This window comes from Perca flavescens, chromosome 5 (assembly GCF_004354835.1).
Source record: "Perca flavescens isolate YP-PL-M2 chromosome 5, PFLA_1.0, whole genome shotgun sequence".
NCBI lineage: Eukaryota > Metazoa > Chordata > Actinopteri > Perciformes > Percidae > Perca > Perca flavescens.
In genome coordinates, this window is record NC_041335.1 from 12,046,057 (window position 1) to 12,051,531 (window position 5,475).

Genomic DNA, 5,475 nt, shown 5'->3' on the forward strand with positions numbered 1-5,475 from the left:
TAGAGCGGCAAAGCCAGGCCACAGTAACAGCAGACAGAGCAGAGTTGTAAAAAACATATTTTCCCCCTTTTTCTGTGCGTCTTTGCCTGCTCTGCTTTAACACCAGGACAATATGTGATCCTCCTCTTCAGCAGGACAGAGCCCAGTCAAAAGGGTATGAGTAACATGTGTTTATGTAAACAGTAGGGACAAAGTTGATGAGTGACACGTTATTTGCTAGTTTTTCCCAAATTTGGGACCAAGAGGACAGCTCTCATTGGTTGTGTTTTTTGTTTGTACTATGACGAATTTGTGTCATTTCTTGCCTTTCGCCACTGACCAATGAAAACTATTACAATCCTTTCAGACTTTTTGTATCTGAAACATTTTGATGATGAGAGACAATCAGCAATGGCAGCTGCCTGCATGATTTATTTAGTCACCAAAATCTACCTTTGGATTTGACCTGTATTTAAATGTAAGCCGTTCACAGCTGCCTCCATTGCTGAATTTATCCCTATTATGTTATGATAAATAATGATGTTGTTTCCTATTGTAGCCTTTAGAGGGCAGACATGGTCCTGTGGTTGGACTGAAAGAAGGAACAGAAGCACACACACACACACACACACACACACACACACACACACACACACACACACACACACACACACACACACACACACACACACACACACACACACACACACACACACTCCTCCACAAGAGTGTAACAAAATATCATCCCTTATGTCCATGGCAGACATAAAACCTTATCTAATGCTAAATTACCTATTTGGAAGGCAGAAGATTCACAGCGGAAACAATAAAACAACCACAGTAAGGCTAAAACTGACAAGCTTTATACTCTGGGTCATTATTATTTGAACTTAACTGGGCCAGATGAAGGGCTTTTCTCTCTAGATTCAAGGATTAGCAGTGCTTTTAAAAAAAATACGTTTTCAATATATCATTATGCTTTATTACTTTCCTTGCTAATGATACAAATGCAGAAAACTGGGCCCAACAGATTGCGTCCTATACTTCTAACACAGCTTGCTTCACATAGGCAACATTTTCCTCCTCCTTCCTGCTATAATGACACAAATCAAATGAAACAACCAGAATGTGTTCCACCTTTTTAGATAAACTCCACAATGTTGTTTCACAGTATTGCCAAAAACGTGTTTTCCCTCTCTTTATTCTCCTCTCATATCCCACTTCCTTCCCGAGGGGGTACAGTTTATCTTCATAAAGCGAGGATTCAAGCCCCATATGCCATTAGTTTGCCAGATATCTGCCTGTTGTCAGTCTGAATTAACAGCTGGGTGTCACAGGCATTACACCAGCATCACTGCTCAACTAAAACCTCAATGCCCTGCTGGATTTACAGAACACAACAGACTGCGTTAAGTATTGTTGGATTCTCATACCCATGTCTGTTTAGAGGAGGGAAGGGATTTTTTATTTATGATCCTACATTATATATATCTAGCCATATGGGATACTCAAGTGGGTACAACAGATGACGCCTCAGGAAAATGTTGTTTGGTTGCAGTTAATGAAGAAGGAGGAAGTTGCTCATGGAACGAAGTTAATCAAAGAAATGCGATGATATCCGTAACTCTGTTCGATAAGGTCACATTTCTTGTCATTTTCAGACTTTGTAATGGGAAGCAACCTACCAGTGTTTCAGTTGAGATGCGTTCACGTAGGTGGCATGAAGGGATTCTCGTTCATCTGCTGCCCTTTGTCATTCCCTCCATCTGTCACACTGTTGTAAAAGATTCATGTGTGCAAGAACTATAAAAGTTCACCTGCCTCTTTCTGACAGCCCATCACTCAAACTCTTTTTTTTTGGTTTTGATAATATATGGAGGATAAGAATCAATGCTAGAATTTGACTGTACTTGTTTGAAATAAATATATTAAGGATGTTCATTTTAGTAGCTGGCATGGGAATCTTGCTTTCCAAGCACAGAGTGACAGACTGAGTAAAAAAAAAAAAAATCAAATATCTTGCTTTTTATCTTGCAAGGATTGGTTAAATCTAGAATGCCTTTCATGTCTGACTTATTGTAGCTGCATTTCTGTTAGGTATGTGACTATTTATAACACTGCCAGAGTGATGGATCAGATGTTAAATAAAAGTTAGAGCAATGCTTAAAAATATCACAACCACATGGTCATAACATCCGTTTTTCGGATACACGGATATTTCTCTCATTCGTTATGTGCTTTGTTTATGTATGAGCGCCTCTGTCGTCAAGTTGTAATATAAGACAACCTGAAAACTCAAGGATATTTCCTCCTGAGTTTTAACTGCCTTCTTGTGTTTTGCTGCTAATTAAGATGAATATTGTGTTGGTATACTGTCAGCTTGGAGATGATGGCTTTCTATCCTGTAATGCAATACTGAGGGTGCTAAAACTCAGGCACTACAAAATATACCGATATTTTAGCACATGTCAGCACATCACGGTGGTGCAAAGACGCTGCAGGGGCATTTAATGAAGCCCTTGTGCTGATGATGATTTAATGATCACGGCGTGTGTGGTTTCTGATAAATGGACAAATGTCTGCAAGTAATTTCACCAAATCGTTTTCAGGGGAAGCGCTTTTGTAAAGTGTTTTTAAAGGAGAAATGACTGTCAGCGTTTGGTGCTCTGCAATGGAAATGACACACTTTATATTAGGATATGTATAGGATTATTAGATACTAAGCAAAAAAAGAATGGCCTTGATTTATAGCACTTTCTTGAAAACATCCTCTCTTGTACAGTTCATTTGTTTGAAGACACAAATATATATATGGCCCGAATTGAAGGAATTAAGATCTACTGTATTGGCCTAAATAGATGGTTGTAAACTGTGCAAATAATGGGTCGTGGGTAATCTGAGTTAAATTCAGATTACCCTAAGGAGTTGAAGAAAAAAAATTATGTTCCTAAAAAGAATCCTGTCTGCTCTGAGGTCTACAGCATAGAGAGGTTATAAACCATAGATATACAACTTGTTCTATATCTATATTATAAACCTTCCATTACTTTACCCAGTTTTGCCATGGCCTCTTTCTTCTGTGCTCAGCCTTGTTTCCTCAGTTCCTATGAGACTACTGTAACTGCACTTGACTGCAATAAGGGACTGCAGGGAAGGGCACTAAATACTAAGGTGGCCAAGCCACACGACCTACATTTAGGTCCAACCTTCCCATGAATGGGCAGAAAGCTCCTATTGGCCTGTAGACTGATAGTGGAGCAGTTGTTAATGGACAAATGCTATAACTGAGCATCTGTTCGCATGCAGCTGAAGGGACCAGAATTTCAATAAGCTGCCCATAAAACGGTCTGATTGCAAAGTTTGGACCCAAGTACAAATAACATGAGTAACAAGCATGGGTAACCAATGTGATAATTTGAGACTTGTGGGAAAAATGACTTGTCCTTGTGAACTTAATGTGGCCTAATAAGTAACCAGTACATGTGAAGACTGCAGAACATTCATCTTTTGCTTCAAAGCAATCCAAATTTCTTTGCTTCTCCTTTAGCAAATGTGTTAGAATATCTGAACTCATTTTTCCTCATTCCCATACTGCAATGTTTCTCAGCCTGCCTTGTGCTCTCCAAATCAGTAATTATAGTAGGCTATGTTTAGATAAACTCAACCTGAATTTTCCGGGTATGCGCTCTCAATTTGACATCCCACTCTCAAGCTTTTAGACTTCTCTTCTAGGACTTGCAAGATACCAGCCAGATGTTTTAAATAATAGCTACTGAAATACCTATTACAACAAATCTTTGAAATATTGCGTAACACTCTTAAAGTGCTCATATTATTCTTTTTGGCTTTTCCCCTTTCCTTTATTGTGTTATATATCTTTTTTGTGTGCATGTTATAGATTTACAAAGTGAAAAAGCCCAAAGTCCACCCCAAAGGGACTTACCATCTCCACCAGAAAACACTGCTCCAAACAGCTCTACAGATAACCGAAGTCACGCCCTTCTACTTCCGGTCCATGGGACCTTAATTCGGAAAAAATATGAACGAGAGTCAATGGAGAGATAATAATTATTTTTTTATCCCGTTTGAATTGAGCCATGGATTTCAAATATGATGTTCGTCAATTTAAAACATTATTTTTCCACCGAAGAAAGTCTCAGTTTATTGTTAAACTGTTGAAGTATAAGACTGTGAAAATACGTAATTAGAAAGACTACACACTTCAATGTCTCATGGATGACGTGAAGAGTTTTTGGAGCTTGACCCTTAAGGTGCAGTAGGTAAGCCTTATAAAACTAATTGTCTGTCATATTTGCTGAAACTGACCCTATGTTCGAGTAGAACTACATGAAGCAAGTAATAAAAAAAAAAATCTGGCTCCTCTGGCACCACCTACAGCCTGTAGTGCGATTTGTAAAAATCTACAGGTCCCTGTTCAGATGCACCAATCTTGGCCAGGGGGGTGTCTAACTGTGTGTCAATCACTGCTCATGCACACACATTCATTCTCCCTTGTGGGGGGAGGGGCATAGGAGAACTTTTGGGCTTTAGCGGAAAGGGAGGAGGGACTGAGAAGTTGTTGATGTTCAAATCTTTGGGCTAAATCCTGGATCTTCCCAATCCTACCTACAGCACCTTTACTAAGGACTACCACTCAGGATATCTAGGCCTCTGCTGCATCAATTTGGACCATTCCTGTTTAATCTCACACCTCTTGTGAGTCCCTCAGCTTAATGAAATTGCAATACTAAATTGCCACAGAGTAGCTGCATCTAAACTATAAATATAGCCAAAATATGCTATCATACATTATTTTACAATAATGCTAACTAATTAGTTAATAGATATCAAACAAAACATGTAAAGTCAACCAGCAGACATACCTAGCTCCCTATAAGGATAACAATTGTCAGAGATGACATTATGCCAATAATATCTATAGCCTTGTCACATAAATGTGATGGCCAATTTGTATAGGATTACGTTATTTAAGTGGATCATACGCATAATTACACACACTGGTGCATTAAGTATAGCTAATAAAAAGGTCAAGTCACTTCAGTCATAACATAATGAAAACGGTAGGGGAGCGCGGGGCACAAAGTAACGCGGGGTTAAATGTAACATGGGTTTTTTAGATGGTTGCACAGGGTAGAACTGGATGTGCTTCAGGGCCAATGTTCAGGGCATGCATAGACAGTATATAATGGACCAATAGACCCCGTTGCTCTGGACGGAGACCAGTGAAGGCTATTAGAAGCACTTTTCCGGTGATGGCCAGCTTTACTGCGCAGCCTCCAACTGAGAGAATGTGACGTGAGCAACGTGTCTGAAAGTTGTAAGTCTTCTGGTAGCTGTGCCAAGAGAAATCTCAATCATTCCCAATCTTACAGATACGGAGAGTGTAGGTGGATGTAAGAAGATAACATGGGCACAGGCTAATTATTGCTAACTAACATGCTAGTTAACATTAGTAATTAAACCTAAACAGCTCAT